We start from the raw sequence: 27,370 nt of genomic DNA, 5'->3' as shown, positions 1-27,370 counted from the left end.
TCAGAGCAAATGAGAATCGTGAGGTCAAAGGAACTGCCTGAAAAGTTCAGAGACAGAATTGTGGCAAGGCACAGATCTGGCCAAGGTTACAAAAAAATTTCTGCTGCACTTAAGGTTCCTAAGAGCACAGTGGCCTCCATAATCCTTAAATGGAAAACGTTTTGGACTACCAGAACCCTTCCTAGAGCTGGCCGTCCGGCCAAACTGAGCTATCAGGGGAGAAGAGCCTTGGTGAGAGAGGTAAAGAAGAACCCAAAGATCACTGTGGATGAGCTCCAGAGATGCAGTTGGGAAATGAGAGAAAGTTGTAGAAAGTCAACCGTCACTGCAGCCCTCCACCAGTCGGAGCTTTGTGGCAGAGTGGCCCAACGGAAGCCTCTCCTCAGTGCAAGACACATGAAAGCCTGCATGGAGTTTGCTAAAAAAACACCTGAAGGACTCCAAGATGGTGAGAAATAAGATTCTCTGGTCTGATGAGACCAAGATAGAACTTTTTGGCCTTAATTCTAAGTGGTATGTGTGGAGAAAACCAGGCACTGCTCATCACCTGTCCAATACAGTCCCAACAGTGAAGCATGGTGGTGGCAGCATCATGCTGTGGGGGTGTTTTTCAGCTGCAGGGACAGGACGACTGGTTGCAATCGAGGGAAAGATGAATGCGGCCAAGTACAGGGATATCCTGGAGAAAAACCTTCTCCAGAGTGCTCAGGACCTCTGACTGGGCTGAAGGTTTACCTTCCAACAAGACAATGAGCCTAAGCACACAGCTAAAATAACGAAGTAGTGGCTTCACAACAACTCCGTGACTGTTCTTGAATGGCCCAGCCAGAGCCCTGACTTAAACCCAATTGAGCATCTCTGGAGAGACCTAAAAATGGCTGTCCACCAACATTTACCATCCAACCTGACAGAACTAGAGAGGAACTGCAAGGAGGAATGGCAGAGGATCCCCAAATCCAGGTGTGAAAAACTTGTTGCATCTTTCCCAAAAAGACTCATGGCTGTATTAGATCAAAAGGGTGCTTCTACTAAATACTAAGCAAAGGGTCTGAATACTTAGGACCATGTGATATTTCAGTTTTTCTTTTTTAATAAATCTGCAAAAATGTCAACAATTCCGTGTTTTTCTGTCAATATGGGGTGCTGTGTGTACATTAATGAGGAAAAAAATGAACTTAAATGATTTTAGCAAATGGCTGCAATATAAGAAAGAGTGAAAAATTAAAGGGGGTCTGAATATGTTCCATCCCCACTGTATATATACAGCCAGTCTAGTACATATATATATATAACTGCTGCCTTTTCAGCTGGTAGATTCTGCCCCCTTTCATGAATTTGTGGAATGTGCTGTACCTCCGTGGCAGGTTCCAAAACACCATTTCTTTTCATGGAAGGCCATTCCGGCATGTGGAAGGCAATGTTTTTATTACCGCCGACTCATTGTCCAGCAGGCATGGGCAGGGACATTACATTTCCTTCACGGCACACTGGGTAACTGCTGACAGCTGGAAGGATGCAGGACAGGGTTCAGTTGGAGCTTGTTCCACCACCATGCTTCCAAAATGCTAGTGGTGATTCTGCCACAGCTCTCTCCTCCACCCCCTCCTCTTCTTCCTCTATGGCCTCTTCTGCAGATTTGTCCCCTGAACCAGCAGTGCTTCATAAGCGTTCAAAGGGCTACGCAAGCAGTCAGGTAAAAAGATGCCATTCGGTGCTTGAGTTGATCTGCTTAGGGGACAGGAGCCACACCGGGGCAGAGATTCTGTTAGCTCTGCAGGGGCAGGCTCAGAGGTGGTTGATGCCACGCCAGCTTCAGCAAGGAATGGTTGTATGCCACAATGACACCAACCTTCTCTCCGCCCTCCGACAGGGACACTTGACCCATGTTCCATGTTTGGCACACAGCCTGAATTTGGTGGTGCAGCTCTTTTTGAGCATGTACCCAGGCTTACAGGATCTCCTGAGGCAGGCCAGAAAAGTCTGTGGTCATTTCCGGTGGTCATACAATGCCAGTGCTCGGCTGGCTGACATTCAAAGGTAATGCAACCTGCCCACCAACCGCCTCATTTGTGACATGCTCATCAGGTGGAACTCAATGTTGGCAATGCTGCAGCTGCTGCACACACAGCAGAGGGCCATCAAAGAGTACCTGTGCGAGTATCGCACCAGGACAGGGTCAGGGGAGCTTGGCTTCTTTTCGCCATGCCAATGGCTACTGATCAAGGATGCATGCACTGTCCTGTCACCATTTGAGGAGGCCATAAGGAGAGTGAGCATTGACAATGCATGCATCAGTGACACTGTCCCTCTAGTCTTGTTGGAGCACACGCTTTGTGGAATCATGGACAGGGCACTTGAGGCAGAACAGCGGGAGGAAGAGGAGGACTTCCTTACCTCTCAAGGCCCCCTTTATCCAGATAGCATTTCTGCAGGTCCACCAAACACACAGGAAAACTAGGAGGAGGAGGAATGTGTCAGCATGGACGTAGAGGATAACACTCAGCAGCAGTCTTCAAGGGATGGCTTTCAGTCTTCAGAAACCCAAGGAGTTGTACGTGGCTGGGAGGATAGTTACGGATCATGTGATTCTTAGTGACCCAGAGGACTCAGAATCAAATGCCTCTGCAAACTTATGCCGCATGGCCTCCCTGATTCTGCAAAGCCTGTGAAAGTACCCTAGAATTCGTGGTATCAATGAGAGGGACCATTACTGGCTGACAACCCTTCTTGATCCACGTTACAAGGGTACGGTTGCAGAACTCATCCTGCCTTTGCAGAGGGAGCTGAGGATGAAACATCTTCAGGAGGCCTTGAAGAAAGGTTTGTGCAATGCATTTCCAGACCCTGGGAAGTTACAATTTCCTGGTGCTGGACAACATGTTGCTGAGAAGGTTGCCGGCTGACCGATGCCTTTAAACAATGTTTCAGTCCTCAGCGCCAAGGTCTGTTTGGTTCAAGCAATCATCACCAACGTCTGCATTACATGGTGCAGGAATATCTAGGGGAATGCGGACTTGGAGACCTTTCAAACAGAGCATCCACTGGGTTTCTGGGTCTTGAGGATGGACTACTGGCCAGAACTTGCTCAATATGCACATTCAGTGCTGCTGGAGGGTTTGTAATGGATCAAAGAGTGCGCCTGTCCACAGACTCCATTGATACGCTCACATTCATAAAAATGAATCAGTCTTGGATCAACAGCTATCAAGCACCTGATGCTGATGCTGATGCAACTGAGTAACCAAGAAAAAACTGTGAGGGCTTACAGTGTTCTGGTACCACCAACACATAACGCCCAATTTTCTTCAGAGTATATAGCACAGGCCGTATACTATATATACTGCTGTTCAGAGTATATAGTGCCTGGGGGCCTGGGGGACCCCACACCATTTTTTTAAAAAAATTTGGACTGGGGGAACCCATACCATTTTTTTTCAATGATTTCCATCTATATTGCTGGGTCCTGACAATACATTACAGCTGCGAGCAGTTTTAAATTACATTTTTTCCTTTAGAAATGTAATTTTTCTGTGTTATTGTACACAGTAAAAATGCGCTACTTTACAGGCCTACTAAGGACACCCCCCAGGCATGATATTTAAAGGAATATTCATTTTTTTTTGTTTCACTTTAAGCATTATTAAATTCACTGCTCCCGAAAAAACTTTTTTTGCATTGATACATGTCCGCTGAGGCAGGACCCGGGTCCCCAAACACTTTTTATGGTAATAACTTGCATATAAGCCTTTAAAATTAGCACTTTTGATTTTTCACATTCGTGTCCCATAGGCTTTAACAGTGTTCGCGTGTTCAAGTTAATTTTATGCCTGTTCGCATGTTCTGCTGTGAACCGAACCGGGGGGTGTTCAACTCATCCCTAATTAACACTATTAAATACCACAGTTTGCCATTCTTGACTATTGAGTTACGAGATCACTGTTTGATTGTGGAAAGTCTCCCAGTAAGCAAATTTCCTGTTCACTACATTTGTGTCTGTTTTACTGTGTTTGCAAGTACACTATTTGCTAGGTGTGCCAGAGGGGCTGAGACAGTTCTTTGGGGTTGAGAGGCAGAGTAACGGACTGAACAAACTTAATCAGCTCCTTTGGGGGTATCGCTACACGTTGGGGCTCGTATACACAAGCACCAGAATGGACACCACCACTGTGATTCAGTGGTGTGAAGAAGAAGGCGCCTGCTCAGAAGCGAGCATGGTGCTCAAGCTCCCTGGGGAGGACTGGGCTGAGGAACAAATCAGCATAGCAGTGAAGACGCTGTCCCCAGACAGGAAGATGTGGGTGATTGCTGTCAAAACAGACCATGGGACCTTCCACACCTATGCACTGTTAAAGTGGAAACAAGGAGTCCCTGAAAGCTTCAAAGGTGCCAGTGTGCTATTGGCCGACAAGATGGAGCTTTGTATAATCCATCTGAAGATTCCAGGTGGGGGTCCTACCAGTTCCAGTCAAGCTGAAGTCAACTACGGAAGAAGTCCCCCCCCCCCTCCAGTCACCCCTGGCCATGATGGGGCTGTAATTCTGTAATTTTTCACCCTTATGGGAGAATTTGTTACAAAATGCCAGAAGGACAATCCAGTGTGTTCTGGGGCTGGATACCGGAAGTTGAGGATCTTCTCGGGAAAGCAGCCCGTGCCCACTGGAGAGGAAGAGTGTGAAGTTTGGATGGAACAGGCCATGCAGGCCCTAGAAGAGTGGGACCTGCCAGAGGCCCAAAAGAAGCAACGCATCAGTGAGAGTTTGTGAAGAGCCGCTGCTGAGGCTATCAGGAACTTGAGATTTAATAACACAACCTGTGTATGGCTTACGATTACCTGGCCATGTTACAGGAGGAGTTTGGGCGGACAGAGAAAGCAGCTGACCTGATCTATCAATTTGAACATGCCCTTCAACGCCAAGGTGAACGCCTGTCTGAGTATATCAGATGGCTGAAGAAGATGCTAAAATTGTGTTAAAAAAGGGATGATGCCTTCTGCCATAGACCAGGCCAGAATACAGCAAATCCTAATGGGGGCCCTGCGCTTCGACCCAGTCTGGCTTCAGCTGAAGACCTCTGCGGGTGTTATGTCCTTAAAATACCCTGAACTCATCAAAGCAGTGAGAGAAGAAGAGGCCATGTTCGATTACAAGCAAGTAGTTGTTTGTTCAGCCTCTACACCTCTGGCTAAAATCGGGTCTGGGGGGGCAGTGGAGCAAAACTCTGAAATAGCCACCCTGAAGTCTCAGATGGCACAGATAATGGAGATGATGACCTTGCTGGGGATGAAATGACTTAAACCCCCCCACCAAGAGTGTTACAGAAGCAAGAGTGCCGCCGACTCCATCTACTGCCTCTGGCCAGAGGCCGATGAATAATGAAGTCTGCTTCAACTGCGGAGGAGTTGGACATTATCGACGAGTATGCCCAAGCCCAGTGAAGCCTGAAGCACAGCACCAAACTCCAGAGGGCCCTGGTGAAGGAGTCATCCGGTGCTTATCTACATTAGCTAGCTCCAGAAAAACCAACAATGCAAAAAGAACGCAGCAGAAGTCCAAACCCTCGCAGAGGGCTCCCGTTGTTGCCTCCAAGCGACCCAGTGTCCCACTCCCTTTGACCCATGCTACCTAGAGTCGGAGAGTCGGTTCACACCAGACTTCCTGAGCTCAACGAGCAGGAGCAGGGATACAAGCCACCAAACAGGCCAAGCCTACCACTTCCCACAAATTCCCTGTCAAGATAATGAGACCTTCTCCAGTTGTCTCCATCCAAGTGGAGGTAATCTACACCAAGGCACTCCTGGATACTGGAGCTCAAGTGACCCTTCTCTACAGAGACTATGACAGGCACCTCAAACACCTGCCATTACAGAAGTTAGAAGAGCTAGAGATATGGGGCATTGGGACTCAGAACTTCCCCTATGATGGCTATCTACCAGTCAAGCTGACCCTCGATCCCTCCGTAGCTGGGAAAGTTGAGAGCTTTGATACTTTGGCAGTGGTCTGTCCTCGCCCACCGGGGCCAGTAAGAGTTCTCTCATCATCAGGACTAATACTGATCTTGTCAGAAGACTTTTGACACCTGAATGAATGAATGAATGATTTGTAGAGCGCTGCAAATGCGAACTGAATCGCCTCAAGACCTCTTGTCTAAGAGCCGGACACTTCAACTACAAGTGTGCACCCCATGTTGAGACAAGCCTATCAGCATCTGATGCAAGAACAGAAGGCCCCAGCTGAAGGAGTGGGAAAGATCTGGTGCTTGGACTGGAGTAAGAAGGTGTTACAGCCTGGTGAAGTGGCCTATTTATGGGCATCTGTCAAACTAAATTGGAAACAACCAGGCCCTTTCATTTTCCTTGAAGCAGACAGACAGAGAGAAGACATGGGAGTGAAGCAGGGGCGGATCCAGGGGGGGGGCAACAGGGCAATTGCCCCCTCCGAGATTGTGGGTGAGTGGGTGGGCAGGGCAGGCATCGCTGTGGGTGAGAGAGCCGGCGGGCGGCTCCACAGCTGAGAGCACGGGCGGCTCCGTTAAGTGAACAGCTGTGTGCGGCTCAGTGACAGTTAGTTTGTGAGCGGCTGCAGTGCTGGCCAATCAGGGAGCCGGCGGGCGGCTCCACAGCTGAGAGCACGGGCGGCTACGTAAACAGCGGTGTGCGGGCGGCTCAGTGACAGTGTGAGCGGCTGCTGGCCAATCAGGGAGCCTGCGGGTGGGGGAGCAGAGAGATAACATCATCTCTCACCGCCCAGCGCCGCCCTGCATCCCTGCAGTTCCGCCCACACTGTTGAAAGTACAGGCAGCCGCGGCAGCAGAGAGATTACATCATCTCTCTGCTGCCCCCCCTGGGGCGGGATGGAGCGCTGACACATCCGCTCAGGATGAGCCATGTGTTCGCTCTGCTCCCATCGCTCTCCCAGTGGCAGCAGCCAGCCCATTCCTCCCAGCCCAGCACTGATGACAGGGGGTCACCAGTTAAATAAGCCTGACTCTGACTGGGACACAGCAGACAATTATAGCAGGCAAGTGACAATCCGCAACCTGTGGCATGGGACGTGGCAAGTGACAATCCGCAACGTGTGGCATGGGACGTGGCAAGTGACAATCTGCAACGTGTGGCATGGGACATGGCAAGTGACGATCTGCAACGTGTGGCATGGGACGTGGCAAGTGACAATCCGCAACGTGTGGCATGGGACGTGGCAAGTGACAATCCGCAACCTGTGGCATGGGACGTGGCAAGTGACAATCTGCAACGTGTGGCATGGGACGTGGCAAGTGACAATCTGCAACGTGTGGCATGGGACGTGGCAAGTGACAATCTGCAACGTGTGGCATGGGACGTGGCAAGTGACAATCTGCAACGTGTGGCATGGGACGTGGCAAGTGACAATCTGCAACGTGTGGCATGGGACGTGGCAAGTGACAATCCGCAACGTGTGGCATGGGACGTGGCAAGTGACAATCTGCAACGTGTGGCATGGGACGTGGCAAGTGACAATCTGCAACGTGTGGCATGGGACGTGGCAAGTGACAATCCGCAACGTGTGGCATGGGACGTGGCATGTGACAATCTGCAACGTGTGGCAAGTGACAATCCGCAATGTGTGGCATGGGACGTGGCAAGTGACAAGCCGCAACGTGTGGCATGGGACGTGGCAAGTGACAATCCGCATCTAGTGACAGGTGACGTGTCAAGTGACAATCCCCAACATGTGGCAGATAACAGTGGCAAGTGACACGCTCGGGGCTCCCACTGATTCTATGGTAAGTTGAACCATTTCATTTTTTATAACCATGTAATAATAGTAATAATGCGCTTCAATCATCCTGACACCATAACAACCATGGTGCCGTGATGATTGAAGCGCTAACACCAGCCATTTCCCCGTTAAATTTACCCCCAAAAAAACGTATTTTCTGGCAGTGCCCCTCCCGAGACTAGGCTCTGGATCCGCCCCTGGAGTGAAGATGATTCCCAAAGTGAATCCAGCTACCCCAGTCTCACCGTCTGATTTGGTCAGGGGAGAAAAGGATCCGAAGAACACTCCTCACTCACCCAAATTGAAAGAAAGAACCAAGACTCAGCTCCTGAGATGGCAGGCTGCATTCTCGAAGAGTGAATTCGATGTGGGGTGTGCAAAGACCGCTCAACACCGGATCCGTCTACAAGAAGACAAGCCGTTCAGAGAGAGAGTCTGACGGATCCCCTTAGGGGACTTGGAAGACCTGCGTGAACAATTGGCAGAGTTGAAGAGAGTGGGTATCATCCGAGAGTCCCGAAGTCCATATGCTTTTCTGATAGTGGTAGTACAGAAGAAGAATGGGTCACTGAGGCTGTGTATCAACTACATTACGCTGAACAGAAGGACCATTCCCGACCAGTATTTCACCCCATGGATAGAAGACGCCTCGCAGAGCCTGTCAGGGGCAAAGTGGTTCAGAGTGATGGACCTGAAGAGCGGGTACTATCTAAACCCAATGCATCCTGAGGATTGGAAGAAGACCGCCTTCATTACCCCGGAGGGGTTCTTTGAATTTGACCACATGCCTCAAGGCATGTCCAGCACCCCAGCCACTTTCCAAAGGCTCGTGGAGAAGACGGTGGGTGACATGAACCTGATAGAGGTGTTGGTGTATCTAGTCTTCAGGAAGGCCTTAGAGGAGCAAGAAGAGTGTCTGGAGAAGGTCCTTAAGAGACTCTATGATGAGGGGTTGAAGCTGTCTCTGGAGAAGTGCCAGTTGTGTCAATCCTTGGTTAACTACCTTGGTCACATTGTGCCTGCTGACGAAGTGGTCACTGAACCCCAGAAGCTGGAAGCCATTACCTCCTGGCCAAGGCCCACTAATTAGACCGAGCTCAGGTAATTTCTGGGATTCTGTTCCTATTACAGAAGATTCATAGAGGGATTCGCTAAAATAGCTCACCCACTCAATGAGCTACTGAAAAGCAAAGATGAAGATGATAACCCAGATCTGACTAAGCCTGTTAAACCAGCTGGAGGGCCCAGAAAACCCAGAGAGTCAATTCAGGAACAGTGAACTGCCCAATGTGAAGAGGCCTTTAGGCAGCTGAAATGGAAACAACCGCTCCAGTCCTGGCCTATGCAGATCCAACCAAGCCATATGAACTACACATTGACACCAGTCAAGATGGGTTAGGCGGGGTGCTGTATAAAGAGCATGACGGCCACCTATGGCGTGTTGCCTATGTGAGCCGGAGTTTGGAACCCACTGAGAAGAACTACCCCACGCACAAACTTGAGTTCCTGGCCTTGAAATAGGCAGTTGTGGATAAGCTGAGGTATTTGTTAGAAAAAGAGAAAAGTTGCGACTTTAACCACTTGCCGACCAGCCGCCGCGGCAGAATGGCACGGCTGGGTGAAACGACGTTATGTAACGTCACTTCACCCTGTGGCCACTAGGGGGCGCGAACGCTCCCCACTCGCTCCCTGAGCCGATGCGATCGCTTGGGGCACACAGAGAACCCAGAACTGTGTGTGTAAACACACAGTTTCCAGTTCTCTGAGCAGGAAACTGACAGATCGTCTGTTCATACAGAGTATGAACAGCGATCTGTTAGTTTCCCTGCACAGTCCCCATCCCCCTTCAGTTAAAACACAAACTAGGACACACATTTACCCCTTCACTGCCCCTAGTGTTAACCCCTTCACTGCCAGTGACATTTTTACAGTAATCAATGCATTTTTAATCGCACTGATCGCTGTATTAATGCCAATGGTCCCAAAAATGTGTCAAAATTGTCCAACGTGTCCACCATAATGTCGCAGTCATGATAAAAATCGATGATCACTGCCATTACTAGTAAAAAAAAATTATTAATAAAAAAGCCATAAAATATCCCCTATCTTGTAGACGCTATAACTTTTGCGCAAACCAATCAATATACGCTTATTGCGATTTTTTTTACCAAAAATATGTTGAAGAAAATGTATCGGCCTAAACTGAGGAAAAAAAAATGTTTTTTATATATTTTTTTGGGATATTTATTATTTCAAAAAGTAAAAAATAATGCGTTTTTTCAAAATTGTCGCTCTTTTTTTGTTTATCGCGCAAAAAATAAAAACCGCAGAGGTGATCAAATACCACCAAAAGAAAGCTCTATTTGTAGGAAAAAAAGAACGTCAATTTTGTTTGGGAGCCACGTCACACGACAATTGTCAGTTAAAGCGACGCAGCGCCGAATCGCAAAAAGTGCTCTGGTCTTTGGCCAGCCAAATGGTCCGGGGCTGAAGCGGCTAAATGAGGCAATGGCTATTGAATACCATTGTCTGCATCCCTGTTACTTGTAATGAAGGAAGGGAGTAAGAGAAAGGGGGGAATTTGGGACTTTATATGAAACACACCACTGTAATCAAATGAATCAATTAATGAGTTTGACTTGACATTTATTGGATACAAACGAGCATGCTGGACAAATAAAAAATTCATCATAGTACATAGCATACAACATATAATGAACATGACTGGTAAATCACATAGTAAAATTTGCTAATACATAAAATTATAATATAATAATTACATAATATGCCTCACTGTATCCAAATAGTAAAATGATAAAATGGTGATAGACCCAGTTATCTGAAAACCTAGTTAACATGATCATAAAAGGCCATGGTAATGATGATTACATAATATGCCTCACTGTATCCAAATAAAATGGTGATAGACCCAGTTATCTGATTAACATGATGATAAAAGGCCATGGTACCGTATAATTGATACATAATTCTCGGGGGTAAAATAATAATAATAATAATCGTAATAACGCATAGTTGTTGTGGCATAACATCAATAAAAAGCTTGTCGCGTTTCGTGGATATATTCAACTGATCAGGAGCAGGTGTAGACTGGGTAAATCTGTAATAAAGTATAAATTTACCATAGGTATAGCAATAAATATAACGGAAAGAGGGGGACAGAAAGTAGGGTCCCAACCCTCTTACCTATGGTTAGATTTTTTTGTATAAAAAAGTTGATGGTATTAATATAAGTCCCAAACTCCCCCCTTTCCCTTATTCCCTTCCTTCGTTATAAGCTGAGGGATTGCCTGCATGGAGCAGGGTTTGTGATCAAGACCGATCACCTACATTCTCACTACCGCCAGGTTGGATGCCACGGGTCACAGATGGTTGGCTGCCCTATCAGGGTTTACTTTCAGTCTGAAGTATCGACCGGGGGTCGGGAACAAAGATGCGGATGCTCTGTCAAGAAGGCCCTATTTGCTACAGAGACTCTCCAGCAGAATGGGCCCAGCTAACACCTGAAGGGGTACGAGCCTTACATCAAGAAGCAGAATACCAAACTAGAAGCAGATCCAGGGCCGAAGACATTGGAGTGTCAGCTGCTGGTGTCCCTAAATGTTATTACAACATCACCCAAGTCGGGGATGAAGGTCTGCCAAAGCTTTCTAAGAAAGACTTGCGAAGGGACCAGATGGAAGGTCCTCTCTGTAACTTGGCATTGAAGGCCTTGGAGGGCCAACACCCCGACTTGCTCCTCACTGACTCCCCAAAGGAGGCCCATCTACTGTGGGATCATTTGCAGCTGCATCAAGGGGTGGTCTACTGAAGAGGCCCCTCTGATGATCTGGAAGAAAGATGGCAGTTGTTCCTACCAGAAAAACACAGGGAGACCATATTAATGGCTCTGCAGGACAGTCATGGCCACTTAGGACCCGAAAGAACTTTCCACCTAGTGAGGGACCGATTCTACTAGCCCTGCATGTGGGCTGAAGTTGAGGGTTACTGCCACTCCTGCATCAGGTGCATTCAACAGAGGACTCTGCCCCACCGAGCTGTCCCAATGGGCCATCTTCAGAGTCAGGGACCCATGGAGCTGGTGTGCATTGACTTTCTGTGGTTGGAGTCTGATCTGAGTGGACAGGAAAATATCCTGGTAGTGATTGACCACTTCACTCGGTATGCCCAGGCATTTCCCACAAAGGATCAACAGGCATCCACGGTGGCCAAGATCTTAGTGGAGAAGTTCTTTGTACACTATGGCCTGCCCCAACGTATCCACTCTGATCAAGGGAGAGACTTCGAGAGCAGCCTCATCAAGAGACTTTTAGACCTGTTAGGCATTAAAAAGTCCAGAACCACCCCATACCATCTTCAAGGGGATCCTCAGCCAGAGAGGTTCAACCAAACCCTCCTGGATATGCTTGGGACCTTAAATTGAGAACAAAAGCAGCACTGGAGTAAGCATATAGCCGCTATCATACATGCTTAAAACAGTACCGCAAACAATGACACAGGATACTCTCCCTATCGTTTAAAGTTTGGACGGGAGGCCCAGGTGCCAGTAAAATTAGCCTTTGGCACGTCCTTAGAACATACCTCGACAACCTCCCACAGAGGGTATCTGGACCGCTTTGGAAAAGTCTGAAGACCGCCTATGACAAGGCCCAAGCTGCCTCAGATGCCAGAGGACAGAGGAACAAAAGAAACTTTGACCTCAGGGTACGAATGCAGGACTTGCAACCAGGTGACAGAGTACTGCTGAGAAACTCGAGTGTCCCTGGAAAGCACAATTTGGCTGAAGCAGCAAACAGCTGCCAGGACTCCCAGTGTATCAAATCCGTCCAGAAGGGAGCACAGGCCCGCTGAACATTTGGCACTGCAACCATCTGTTGCCTCTGTCGGAAGCAGTTCGTGTGCCACCACAGCCAGATTCACAGTACACATCCATAGCCTCTCAGAGATCCAGATCAGTGACTAGGTCTCAATCGTTGCCTCTTGCTGAAGAGAATGAGAAAAGCGAGGATGAAGAGATGAGAATGGATTGGCTGTGGCCGTCCCAAATGCCAGGGCCTGCCACCCCCCCCCCCCCCCTTGTCTCCTCCGAAGGTGACAGACATTGGGATTCTCAGACCAGAGGCTCCTGAGTTCATGCCTCAAAGTCCACCTTCTGAAGGGTCTCAATCTTCCTTGCTAACAGCAGACCCCGAAGACTTCCCATCCTTCATTGAAGAGGAAGCTGAAGCTGATATGCAGGAAGAAGAAAAAGCTGTGGATGAAGCAGAGACCAATGTGCCTGTAACTCCAGAGCCTAAAGAACAGAGAGCGAAGAGCTATTTACCCACCTAAGAGACTGACCTATGATACTCTGGGTGAAAGCTCTGAGGAAGCTGTTTTCAGTTCACAAAGGACTTCTTGAGGTGCCTGGTTCTTCTACCACACATTTAGTGGAGGACAACCCCAACTCACCCCCTGGCACATCTAGCTGGGCCATTCCAATTCAGATGGCTTGTAGGCAGGACAATCTTCCTTCCTATGCTCATTGATGGGAGGTTCCTCTGCCAGGTTTTTATGCTGGTGTAAACTGTCTGGTTTCCTGTGCATACTAACTTGGTTTCCCTCTGCGTGTATATACAAAGCATGTACCAGGTTAAGAACTGTTACTTCCTTTGGAGGACCAAATGTTCTTTGGTGGAGGAAGTGTGTAGCTGGTGTCTCACTCTATAACCCGCGACTCCGCCAAGCTGGTCGACACAATGTACACAGGCTTTCCAGCCTGAAAGAGGGAGAGAGCTGTCTGTCATGTCTGCATGGGCTTTTATCACCCCCTCTCCTTCTTCCTGTTTTCACTGACTAAGCTTACTGTAATGTGAGCTGACACACACAGAGCTGGGATTCAGTAGCCTCTCTTGTGTCCCTATTGGCAGGAAGAAGAAAGCCAATTAAAGGCACAATTACAGCAGCCAATGGGAGAGACTGTACTGAACTGCAGAAAGAGCTGCAATGGATTCTGGGACATGCAGTTCCCTCAAAAAAACGGCCCCATAGACTGGTTAACAGGGAAAAATACAAATCCCAGCATGTTCTGCTAGCAGGAAACGAAAGACTCCATTTTGTGTTCTGAGGAGATTCTCAGTCGATGAGGGAGAGACACAGACGTGATCGGAGGGGCTGCTGTTACCCACAGAGGGGATCCATCCTGCCACAGTTGCAGGAGTTTGACGGTGATGGACATCCTGCCTGAGAGGCATCCCGCCTATATCTCCAGGTGTTCCTAAAGGCGTGCGCCGATCTGGTTACAAGGTGGCCAGATGGGCCTTTTGGGGAACTGGTCGCTTGATCCTTTGGTCACAGGACGGGTGAGTGGGCGTTTGCCCATCTTTAAAGACACAGTAGTAAGGCAACATTGCCTCACCAGTGCCCACATTTGTAGGAACACTTGCAGCCTGCTAGCAACCTACATCTCATTTTTGCCTACCAGAATACTTTCAAGTACCCCTTTGTTTATCCTGCTCAACAGGACACCAAGTGCACCAACGCCAGGCTAGCCGAAGATCCTGGAAATCTCCATTGTGAGGACCCTATCAGTAGTTTAGTGATCCCAGTAACTACATTTAAAGGGAAACTCTCATGTTAAATGTTAAAGTGACAAATTGCATTTTTGGCCTATTGTCTCACATTTAATTGCCTGGGTCTGTGATTTCAGGATTTGAGGGAAACGGACTGACTGTTGTTACGTCAGATCAGTTCCCCTTTATGCCTGAGTGCATAGGCCACTCTTGACCTATTTAAGTTGTTTGACTGTGTTATTTTGAAGTCTGCATTTTGTGTTTGATTAACATTATTAAATAACACAGTTTGCCATTCTTGACCAATGAGTTACCAGATCACTGTTTGTTTGATTGTGGAAAGTCTCCCAGTAAACAAACGTCCTCTTCACTACATTTGTGTCTGTTTTACTGTGTTTGCAAGTACACTGTTTGCTAGGTGTGCCAGAGGGGCTGAGACAGTTCGTTGGGGTTGAGAGGCAGAGTAACAGACTGAACCAACTTAAGCAGCCCCTTCGGGGGTATCGCTACATATATAAAGTTTGTAAAGACACCCCGTGCCTTAGAGGCAACTTACTTAAAGGGTAACTCCACTTTCTTGGGGGAAAAATATAGCAAATAGAAAAATATTATAGCATATACAACTGCTAAACAAGCCATATTTTGATTTAATGTTATTAAAAATTACCTTTCCTTTTCAATTTGCAGTTACTATAATTTTCTGTAATACAAAATGCAATATGGCTACCTGAAGATCTTCTGTACACAGTTGGCGTACAGAACTTCCTCAAAAATATAATTTCCTTCTTGTGTGAATGTCCCAGAAGTCTGCTCTAAAGATTTTAGACATTCCCTGCAACACAAATATCGGGTTAAGTACTTTTAAAGGGATGCAAACCCTGCAACCTGCACTGCAAGTTCAGCAGCTTATTATTAATGAAAAAAATCACTCCCAGTCAGATTCACTCTGCACATTGACATAATCAAACAAAAAGCTATTTGCGCAGAACAGAAACAGGTAGGAATCTGCAACAAAGTTTGAGGGGACTTTTTCTCTCAACAAAAGCAGAGTTACTATTTAAACATTATCAAAAACTTTGCTAAACAAAGTTAGGTAATTTTGAGATAGACTTTAGCTACAGGGCAAACTTAAACATATTTCTTGCAGATAAGATAAACTTTAGATTTTAAGTTTATTGTCATGTAAAGCCATGATGATTTTTTTTTCCTGTTGACACCTGATTTAATAGTTCCTATATTATCCCTCTGCAAACTTAGTACGTGACATGACAGAACTTTGGAGAACCTGTTATTAACAGATTTCTTTTAGATCATTTGTCAAGAAGATGATATTAACTTCTTAAATTAATGGAAAGAAATTATTTTTTTATGGTATTCATAAAATATCTACATGTTTGAGTTGGTTGATCTATCTCATTGCAGAACATCTTTCACAGCCTTACTGTGTTGAAACACAGAGCGTGATCAAGTGCATATGGCTGGGAATCATTTTACATACCTCACTCCTGATATTGCAAATCAGGAGAAGAAGCAGACTGAGAAGCTATATCATTTTAACTGCTAACACCAGCAGAATTAAAATATTCCCCTGTGTCTTCAGCTATGGCTTGCTTTATAATTGCTAAGATTTTCTGAGGATTTCATACTCTGCAGAAGGAAACACTTGTCACAAACTCTTTTCTCAGATAAAGCAGCATCTCCACAAGCCTACTTGCAAAAGTTATTAAATAATAGCTAGTGGTAGTTAGTCTTATTCATTCTTGTATTATTAAAGATGTATAACCACTTATCCAAGCAGCTTCTTCAGTTCTATTGAGTGTCACAAACATACCCCAGCATTAACAGTAACCTTAATCCATGAAACACCAAAAGCTTTGGGTAATAGAAATCCTGAAAGCAGAGTTCCACCAATGTTTTTTGTTTTTTTTTTAAGTCAGCAGCTACAAATACTGCAGCTGCTGAAAATATAGACACTTACTTGTCCAGGGCGCCCACGATGTCGGCACCCGAACCTGATCTGTCCTCGGCTTTTGGGTGGAGGCTCCGCCATCTTCGGTAAGGGAATCAGGAAGTGAAGCCTTGCAGCTTCACAGCCTGGTTCCCTACTGCACATGCGAGAGTCACGCTGTGCGATCCCACTGGTCCCTGCTGTCTTCTGGGACCTGTGTGTTTCCCAGAAGACAGCGGGGATGGGGGCGGAGGAGGCGCCGGACATGGCGTAGATATCCATGGATACTGTGGCTATCTATGCCCGGAAGTGGGAGCAAATACCTGGATTAGACAGGTATCTGCTCCCCCCTCCCCCCTGAAAGGTGCCAAATGTGACACTGGAGGGGGGGGGGTTCCAAAAAGCAGAAGTTCCATTTTTGGGTGGAACTCCGCTTTAAACCATTCACTTGATCATAGAGTTTTTTGTTTTGTTTTTTTTTGTGGCCAACCTGTGGCCAGGAGAGCAAGATGAGATTGGCAGGTCTGTCCTTTCTAAAGCAAAGCAGAGAAGAAGGTGCTTCTAAGTGCAATAATAAAACACTTTAATGACAAGGAAGGGTTAAAAATACTTACAAGATGGAAGTGAAAAACAGGCATATAAATTAACCACTTTAAGACTGGGCCTATTTTTCAAACTTGTTGTTTACAAGTTCAAATAATTTTTTTTGCTAGAAAATTACTTAAAACCCCCAAACATTATATATATTTTTTCTAACACCCTAGAGAATAAAATGGTGGTTGTTGCAATACTTTCTGTCACACTGTATTTGCGCAGCAGTCTTACAAGCGCACTTTTTTGGGAAAAAATATACTTTTTTTAATTAAAAAATAAGACAACAGTAAAGTTCGCCCAATTTTCTTTTATATTATGAAAAATGATGTTACGATGAGTAAATTGATACTAAACATGTCATGCTTCAATATTGCGCCCGTTCGTGGAATGGCGCCAAACTTTTATCCTTAAAAATCTCCATATGGGACATTTAAAAAAATTCTACAGGTTGCATGTTTTGAGTTACAGAGGAGGTTTAGGGCTAGAATTATTGCACTCGCTCTAACGATCGTGGTGATACCTCAGATGTGTGATTTGAACACTGCTTTCATATGTGGCCGCTACTCACATTCGCTTCTGCATGCGAGCTCGGCGGGACGGGGCACGTTAAAAATGTTTTTTCTAATTTATTTTACTTTTTATTTTTTATTTTTACACTGTTCTTTTAAAAAAAAAAGTGTCACTTCAAGGAATGTAAACATCCCTTGTAATAGAAAAAAGCATGACAGGACCTCTTAAATATAAGATCTGGAGTCAAAAAGACCTCAGATCTCATATTTACACAAAAATGCAATAAAGAAAAAAAGTTTGAAAAAAAAAATGTCCCTTTAAGAGTTATGGGCGGAAGTGACATTTTGCCATCGCCTCCGCCCTGCAATGGTGTGGAGCCGGGTAGGGGCCATCTTCCTCTCACTCAGCTACATACCACAGAGGGGACAGGATCCAATCGCCTCTGCCGCTGCCGGCGGCTTCGGAACGCAGCGGGAGGAGGGGGCCCTCTCCCACCACCGATAAAATGATCTTGCGGCAAATCTGCTGCTGAGACCACTTTTATCTGAAAGCGGACCGTCCACTGAAGAAGTGGATAGCTAGCTGCTGCTATAACAACAATATTCCACTTCAAAGTGCCGCCATATAATGACGGCAGGCGGTCCGTAAGTGGTTAACCCATAACATCCAATGGGATGCCTCCTGGTAAACACTGTGTCTCTGATCCAAGATGGAGAGCCGTTCTGTCAGGACCAGCATGAAATCCAGGCAACCAGAAGTGACATCAGAGTGGGCGGGGCATGTCTCAGAGCATGCCCAGTCACTCCTTCTTCAAACCAATAGAGTAATGCAAGGGGAAGGGGTTATATGAGAGTCAGGGGCGGGACAAATGGGCAGAAGGGTGGGCAGGACTGATAACAACTGCCAGATCATTAGATGGCAGTATGCAATGGAATGAAATACAGTAAAATAAAGTAAAAAACTTGTTGCAGTAAAGGTAAAGATACACAAGACATAAACGCTGACTGGGACAGAACTGCAACAAATAGAACATAGGCAAATTAAGTTCCAACCAGGGCTTTTTTTCTCAGAGAATAGGTGCTGGAACTCCCACCTACTGAGTCACTTCTTGTCTCTGCCCCCTACCCACCTCCGAGCAACATCTCTTGCTCCCACCCCCTACCCACCTTCTAGCACCGTCTCATTCAGAGAATACAGAGCCAAGTATGATTATGTCATGCTATGCTAAAGTAATTTGTATGGAAATTGGTAATGATAACAAGAAAAGCAGTATAATAGATCCTCTGCAGCCAGCAGCAATATACCCCCCCAGCAACATAGGACCCCTGCAACAAAATATCATCCCAGCAACAATAGACCCGGGCAGCAAGACCAGTCCTCCGAGTGGCCAGCATCAATAGACTCTCCAGCAGCCAGAAACAATAGACCCCTCCTTTAACAGTAGATCCTTTCCAGCAGCAGTTGACCACCCAGCTACATAACCTCCTCCAGCAACAATAGATCCCCCACTAGCAACAATAGACCTCCCCAGCAACAATAGGCCACCACACAAAAACAGATCCCCTCCAACAATAGATCTCCCAGCAGTCAGCATCAGTCGACCCTCCAGCACAACCCAGCACCCCTTGCCATTAGATACATTCAGTACTGGAGGTGCCGGAACTGCCTTCCCCCACGTTCCCGCTGAAAAAAAGCCCTGGTTCCAACACTTCAAAGCATAGAATAACTCCATGCCCCCATGCAAATGTACTATAAATAACAGCAACATCCACCATCCGTACATGAACATATCAGCAAGATTGCAGATGTGTATTTTAGGGTTTGTGTCAACAGACTTGTTCACATTAGAACTGGTGCAACTGAGTTCAACTGTAAGTCAAATACACCTGTCAGTGAATTCAGAAGGATATAAAAATCATCTGATGTCAACTGATGTCAAAATCAAGCTGCATTAGTCAATCAATGACATGCCCAAATGCCCTTAATACAAGTAGGGTTTATTTAGGGTTTCCTTGGCTTCTTCAAATGCTAATTATGTGCTTAAGTTGGCCCAAGTGGGTTTTGTTAGATTATTTTTTCTACTCGTGTAATTGTGTGATTTTAGTACTCTTCATTGTTAAAAAAAGTACCATCCTAATAATCAAAGAAATTAGCACCAGTGTCTAAGCAACAATATATCAATGTAATAATAGGCATTGAATCTTCAAACCTCAACAACTTCAAGAAAATCATTCCATGAATAATATGTTCATTAAAGTGGAACTTCAGTAATTTTTTTCAACTTTCCATCTATTAAAACTTCTGCCCTTGTTGTTTTCACTTTGGATAGTAAAACATTTTTTTTTCTGCCAGTATACCTTATACAGCCCACTTCCTGTATCTTGTCTGGTCATTAGTCTAGGCTTATGACATCATGTACAGCTCTCTCTCACACTCTCCTGAGAGTTTGCTAGGAAGGGAGGGGGGATGAATCATAAGAAGGCCAATGAGACATGCAGAGCTGGAGGTGTGCCTCTGTGTGTCTGTGTAAATCCAGGTTGCAGTCAGACTCTGTGAAGGGAGATTTCTGCAGCATATTTGGCAAGTACAGAATCACGGTATATATAAAATAATATGCACAGTGGTTGGAGGGAAGCTACAGAATGGCAAAGAGGTTTTTATTATAAATTATGTGAGCAGACTGTAGCTCCTCTGTAAAAATATACTGTATAAACACTGTAGTGCTTCTTACAAACAATCGCCCGTGCCTAAAATACATGTGATTGATCGCTAAAAAAAAACTACAGAATATACAAACCAAAGATTGTATAAAATTGCACCGATATGTGAACAATAAAGTTATTTGCAAACAGTCTCCAAATAAAGTCTTATCCAAATCCAAGTGTTTTCTATCACTAACTCAACTCCAGGCACTTGCAACACCCTTCACCTAAAATAAAAGCACACTCACCTATTGATTTGCCCTTCTATTAGGCAAACGTGCTTGTGCATATGTCCTTATGGTTAAATATCTCCACACTGGACTTATCTTCTCTTTTCCTTTAGTATCTGGACTGTATAGAATCAGAGGTATATACTCCTCAAGATATGTAGCTCTCTAGTGCGTCAACAGTGTAGGATTAACAAGACAAATTGCACATAGTGTAAATTCCCCTTGTTTAATAACACTTTAAGATGAGATATTAACTCACATGCTTCAAGTACTTGTAGCACTGCCCCCAGAGGAGCTGCTGAATTGTTTTCTAATCTCTCTGCACACCCGAAGATGACACAACTTGCTCACCCAGAACCGACACATCTTGAGTTGTTTCAAAGAATTTATTATGCCAAGCATAGTCTAAAAGAAGATAGGATTAGCAAGTCTACTTATACAAGCAATCAAAAAGGCAACAACGTTGTTCTGAGATATGATAAAACACCTGCACTATTCTGACTTGTCTCAAATGGACTTTAAGGGTACCCTACACTTTATCTTTTTAATCTCTTTGATTGCTTGTAAAAAGTGCTCAAATGTTCATATATTTTAATTATAACAGGTTTGTTCTTGTATAATTTATATGTAGCAGTTGTACTAAGGGGATCTGATATTTGTTTTAATAGCGCAGAAACTACTCAGCGTTTGTTCATGCTATCTTGCTAAACAAAGCTTGAATATTTTCTTTTGTTCTGAAGTGTCAGGATTCTGTTTTTTATTTATTACATTTGTTGGCCCTGACAGTTTATTCAGCTTCATCGCATTTGAAATGCCCTCTGAGTTAATAGCAACTTTATGGAAGCAGATGAAATTAAGGGAGGGAGGAAGGGAACCTCAAAGACAGCGGTTAACTCTCACGGCTGACGCTCCCATCTGGAGAAAGAGGTTACCGTTAGTCTACTTTCACACTGCGCTGCCCATCCATTCACGCTAAAGTGCCCCTCGTTTTAGCGTCGCTATAGCACTGTTCAAGCGGCGCTAGCGGGGTGCTTTTTACCCCAAAAAAAGGTTAAAAAGTCCAGTTTTGCAGCGCTTTCAAAGCACTTTTAAGGCGTTTTGAAAGTGCTGCCCATTCATTTTATTTCATTTCTATTGTAAATTGGAGAAATGCGAGTTCCATCACGACCAGGTTAAATTCCCGGGTTATGTCATTTCCACTGCTGGTTTTTCAATGGACCCAGAGAAACTTTCTGCAGACCTACAGTGGCCCCGACCCAAGGGTTTATGTCCTCTGCAATGTTTTCTTCGCTTTGCCAATTATTATGGGAAGTTTATTCGTAACTTCTCATCCCTGGTCAAACCCCTGCCTGATATGACCAGAATGGACGGTAACCCACAGAGTTGGTCTCCGGACTCCGTTAAGGCCTTTGAGAGTCTCAAGGCTGCCTTTGTTTCTGCTCCTGTGTTGGCACATCTTGATCCTACGTTACCCTTTATCCTTGAGGTTGATGCTTCTGAGACTGGAGTTGGTGCACTTCTGTCTCAATGTCCTACCTCTGAGAGCGCTATGCATCCGTGCATCCAAGAAATTGTCACCCGCAGAATGCAATTATGAGATTGGGGACAGAGAGTTGTTGGCAATCATTTTAAGCCTTAAAGAATGGAGGCATCTCTTCGAAGGTACCACTGTGCCGGTTCTCATTCTTACTGACCATAAGAATCTCACATTTTTGTCTGAGTCTAAGCACCTCTCTCCTAGAAGGGCACGATGGGCTCTTTTCTTGTCAAGTTTCAATTACATAGTCTCATTCTTACCCGGTACTAAGAATGTAAGAGCTGATGCTTTGTTGTGACAATTTTCCTCCACTTCCAAGTTGTTCCAGTGATTGCTCCTGATCGTATTTTGGCTACAGTTCGCACCAGTCTCACTTCTCCTTTGGGTGACAAGATTTTTGCCGCACAGATCCATGCTCCTCCTGAGAAACCTTGTGACCGCTGCTTTGTCCCCGAGTGTCTCCGTACTGCCTTGCTCCAGAATTAACATTCTCCCAAGCAGAGGCCGCTCTAGACTTTGTGAGGTCTTAGGCAAAACTTAGACATGAGGCCCCACTCACGCCTCAAAAATGCAGGAGACAGTCAGAGACTGTGCGGACAATGATACAGGAGACGGTCAGAGACTGTGCAGACAATGATACAGGAGATGATGAGAGACTGTGCGGACAATGATACAGGAGACGGTCAGAGACTGTGCGGACAATGATACAGGAGATGATCAGAGACTGTGCAGACAATGATACAGGAGACGGTCAGAGACTGTGCAGACAATGATACAGGGGACGATCAGAGACCATGCGGACAATGATACAGGAGACGGTCAGAGACTGTGCGGACAATGATACAGGAGACGATCAGAGACTGTGCGGACAAAAATACAGGAGATGGTCAGAGACTGTGCGGACAATGTTACAGGAGACAGAGACTGTGCGGACAATGATACAGGAGATGGTCAGAGACTGTGCGGACAAAAATACAGGAGACGGTCAAAGACTGTGAAGAAAATGATACAGGAGACGGTCAGAGACTGTGCGGACAATAATACAGGAGACGATCAGAGACTGTGCGGACAATAATACAGGAGACGATCAGAGACTGTGCGGACAATGATACAGGAGACGGTCAGAGACTGTGCGGACAATGATACAGGAGAAGATCAGAGACTGTGCGGACAAAAATACAGGAGACGGTCAGAGACTGTGCAGACAAAAATACAGGAGACGGTCAGAGACTGTGCGGACAAAAATACAGGAGACGGTCAGAGACTGTGCAGACAAAAATACAGGAGACGGTCAGAGACTGTGCGGACAATGATACAGGAGACGATCAGAGACTGTGCAGACAAAAATACAGGAGACGGTCAGAGACTGTGCGGACAATGATACAGGAGATGGTCAGAGACTGTGCAGACAATGATATAGGAGACGGTCAGAGACTGTGCAGACATGATACAGGAGACGGTCAGAGACTGTGTGCGGACAATGATACAGGAGATGGTCAGAGACCGTGCGGACAATGATACAGGAGACGGTCAGAGACTGTGTGGGGACAATGATACAGGTGATGGTCAGAGACTGCACGGCCATGATAACAACAGAATGAGCATAATTGATAACTTATCAGTGAAATGCTTCTTCATTATCAGCAGGATTAGGGAGAAGGTAAATAACACTGCTGTATTACTTAACTGTAATAGAGAAGGTGGTGCACCATTCTGGCTGTACTGTCTGGCAGAGGAATATGAATCACAAAAATCGCAGCACAGAATTATAAATCTTTTGGTAGATGAAACATTTCACATATGTGTGTGAATAGCTGTTTCCCTGACATTCATTTTGAAAGCAGAACTGCAGCAAGATAAATAAAAAAAGCCCATTAAAAATAAAATAAGCCCTCCAGTTTGAACGACAGCCAGCCTCATTCAACGGCCTTCCTCAAAGCCCACACTGGAGTGTACATGCCTCAGCCTGTCATTCAACAAGTAAGGAGAAGCGGCACAATGATAATCCCATCCAGTGGCGGCTGGTGCTCAAAATTTTTGGGGAGGCGCAAACAAACTGAAAAATTCAGGAAAAAAAACATCAATTGCAGCCTCAGTGTGCCCATCAAACACAGCCACTGTGCCCATCAAACGCATCCACTGTGCCATCAAACGCAACCACTGTGCCATTAAACGCATCCACTGTGCCCCATCAAATTCTGCCACAGTGCCCCATCAAATGCAGCCTCTGTGCCCCATCAAATTCTGCCACTGTGCCCCATCAAATTCTGCCACTGTGCCCCATCAAATGCCACCATTGTGCCCCATCAAATGCCACCACTGTGCCCCATCAAATTCTGCCACTGTGCCCCGTCAAATGCCACCACTGTGCCCATCAAATGCAGCCAATGTGCCCATCAAAGGCAGCCACTGTGCCCATCAAATACTGCCACTGTGCCCCATCAAACGCAGCCACTGTGCCCCATCAAATGCTGCCACTGTGCCCCATCAAATTCTGCTACTGTGCCCCATCAAATGCCACCACTGTGCCCATCAAACACAGCCAATGTGCCCATTAAACGCAGCCACTGTGCCCATCAAACGCAGCCACTGTGCCCATCAAACGCAGCCACTGTGCCCATCAAATACTGCCACTGTGCCCCATCAAACGCAGCCACTGTACCCCATCAAATGCCACCACTGTGCCCCATGAAATTCTGCCACTATGCCCATCAAATTCTGCCACTGTGCCCCATCAAATGCCACCACTGTGCCCATCAAATGCTGCCACTCTGCCCCATCAAATGTCACCACTGTGCCCCAACAAATTCTGCCACTGTGCACCATCAAATGACACCACTGTGCCCATCAAATGCTGCCACTGTGTCCCATAAAATGGCACCACTGTGCCCCAACAAATTCTGCCACTGTGCCCCATCAAATGCCACCACTGTGTCCATCAAACGCAGCCACTGTGCCCATCAAACGCAGCCACTGTGCCCATCAAACGCAGCCACTGTGCCCATCAAACGCAGCCACTGTACCCTATCAAATGCCGCCACTGTGCCCCATCAAAGTCTGCCACTGTGCCCAAATTCTGCCACTGTGCCCCATCAAATGCCACCACTGTGCCCATCAAATGCTGCCACTCTGCCCCATCAAACGTCACCACTGTGCCCCAACAAATTCTGCAACTGTGCACCATTAAATGACACCACTGTGCCCATCAAATGCTGCCACTGTGTCCCATAAAATGCCACCACTGTGCCCCAACAAATTCTGCCACTGTGCCCCATCAAATGCCACCACCGTGCCCAACAAATTCTGCCACTGTGCCCCATGATGAGACCATAGACAGACAGGGTACAGACAGCATGTAATAAGATGTACCTACCTGCTACGCGTCTTGGTTCCCTACTAAAGACAGCAAGAGAAGCATGTGATGTTCTCTCTGAGTGCCCTGCAGTGCAATCTGGGAGTTGTAGTCTCTGCAGAGCACAGGCACCAGAGGGCCAAGTTGAAGTCTGTGCTGTGGAGAACTACAACTCCCGCCATGCACTGGGGCCGCCGGCTTTGGGGGAATGGCTAGGAGAATGGCACCGCAGCGGTGGAGCCTGCTATTGGACACAGCGGCAGCCGAGATGATGTCACATGTGTTGTTCTTCTCCCTCGTCCGCAGACCCGGTGTCTCAGCTCAGACAAGCGGCCTCGGCATCAGTCTGTGTACAGCGCCCGCCACCTGCTCACCTCGCCGGCTTGATTGGGCACACTCTCCGATATTTCCTTCTACTCCTTCCACTCTTGAGTCAAATTAGGCGGCCGTAAGCGCGAGGCCCTTCTGAGGGCGAGGCCTAAATCGACCGCCTAATTTGCCTAATTAAAGAGCCGCCTCTGCTCTGGCTGCTGGTCACCCAGAGAAGAATCAACTCTTTTGGGCCATTTCTCAACAATTCTGGTGGCCTAGTCTACATGCTAATGTAGCCGCCTTCATAGCTGCTTGTTCCATGTGTGCTGAGAGTAAGACACCACGACATCTTCCAGTGGGCCTCCTACAACCCATACCCAATTGAGAGAGCCATTGGACCCACCTGTCCATGGATTTCATTGTGGAGTTACCCAACCCTCGGGTCAACACAGTTATTCTTATGGTGGTTGATCGGTTCTCAAAAATGTCTCATCGCATTCCACTTAAGAAGTTGCCCACATCTAAAAAACTGGCTTCCATTTTTGCTCGGGAGAACTTTCACTTACATGGGCTACCCAAGGTGATCGTCTCGGACAGGGGTAGTCAGTTTGTGTCCCAATTCTGGAGAGCATTTTGTGCACAGTTGGGATTTCAGCTTTCTTTCTCCTCTGCGTATCACCCTCATTCTAATGGGGCCGCAGAATGAGCCAACCAGTCCTTGGAGCAGTTTCTACATTGCTATATTTCTGATCATCATAAGAACTGGTCAGACCTCTTACCTTGGTCGGAGTTTGCTCACAATAGTGCCATGAATTCTGCTTCCCGATTGTCCCTGTTTATGGCGAACTATGGTTTCCAACCATCCATGTTGCCTGACTCATTTGCTCCTCTGAGCATTCCTGTGTTAGAGGAGCATCTCCGTGGTCTTCGTTCCACTTGGGTACAAGTCCAGGAGTCCTTGCGACATTCCAATGATAGGCACAGACTCCATGCTGACTGCAGACGCCTGCCTGCGCCTTCCTACCAGGTTGGGGACAGGGTCTGTCTGTCATCTCGTAAACCTCTGACTCTGTGTTCCCTCACTGAAGTTGGCACCTCGGTTTAATGGGCCTTTCCATATTCTCCGCAGGATTAACCCAGTGGCTTACGCTTTAGACCTTCCTTCGAATATGCATATCTCAAATGTATTTCATACCTCCTTAATAAAACATTTGGTCTGCAAACGCTTCACCACTTCGGTGCCATGTCCTGACCCAGTGCAGGTTGAGAACCCTGAAGAGTATGAAGTACAGTCCATTGTTGACTCCCGTAGGTTTTGTGGGCACATACAGTACCTGGTTCATTAGAAAGGGTACGGTCCGGAGGAACGCTCTTGGGTCTCATCCTCGGACATACATGCCCCTGTCCTCCTCCGTGCTTTCCATAGACGTTTTCCCCTCAAACCTGGTGGTCCTTCGAGGGGGAGGGGTCGTTGAAGAAGGGGTACTGTCAGGGCTGGGCTCGGCCTTTCCTTCTCAGAGCAGGCGGCTCAGCTGTTGGTTAATTGCCAGCTCTAATCTTTCCACAGTGATTCACCTGGGGATGATATCCTGCTCGTCAGTCCTGCTGGCTAATTAAGCCGTTCAGTCCAGATCCTCTCTGCCTTCACCTGGTCAACATATCAGAGACTCTCTCCTGTGTACCTGTGAAAGACTTGCTTGGCTGACGTCCCTTCTGGTTCCTGATCCTGCTTGTTGTTCCACTACGCTGATTCTCCGGTTTCCTGATTTCCTAGCTTGTCGTAAAGTATGCTGATCCTGGCTTGTCTGACTATCCATTCCAGTTACCGAACTCTGGCTATGTTTTAACTACGTTTGCTC

General features: G+C 46.5%; 1 pseudogene; it reads left to right on the top strand.

The window, feature by feature from the left end:
• Positions 1-12,908: 12,908 nt before the first annotated feature.
• On the top strand, positions 12,909-27,054 carry LOC141125469 (uncharacterized; annotated as a pseudogene).
• The last annotated feature ends 316 nt before the right edge of the window (positions 27,055-27,370 follow it).

This window comes from Aquarana catesbeiana, linkage group LG01, assembly GCF_042186555.1.
Source record: "Aquarana catesbeiana isolate 2022-GZ linkage group LG01, ASM4218655v1, whole genome shotgun sequence".
Taxonomy (NCBI): Eukaryota; Metazoa; Chordata; class Amphibia; order Anura; family Ranidae; genus Aquarana; species Aquarana catesbeiana.
This window is presented reverse-complemented; position numbering and strand designations above follow the sequence as displayed.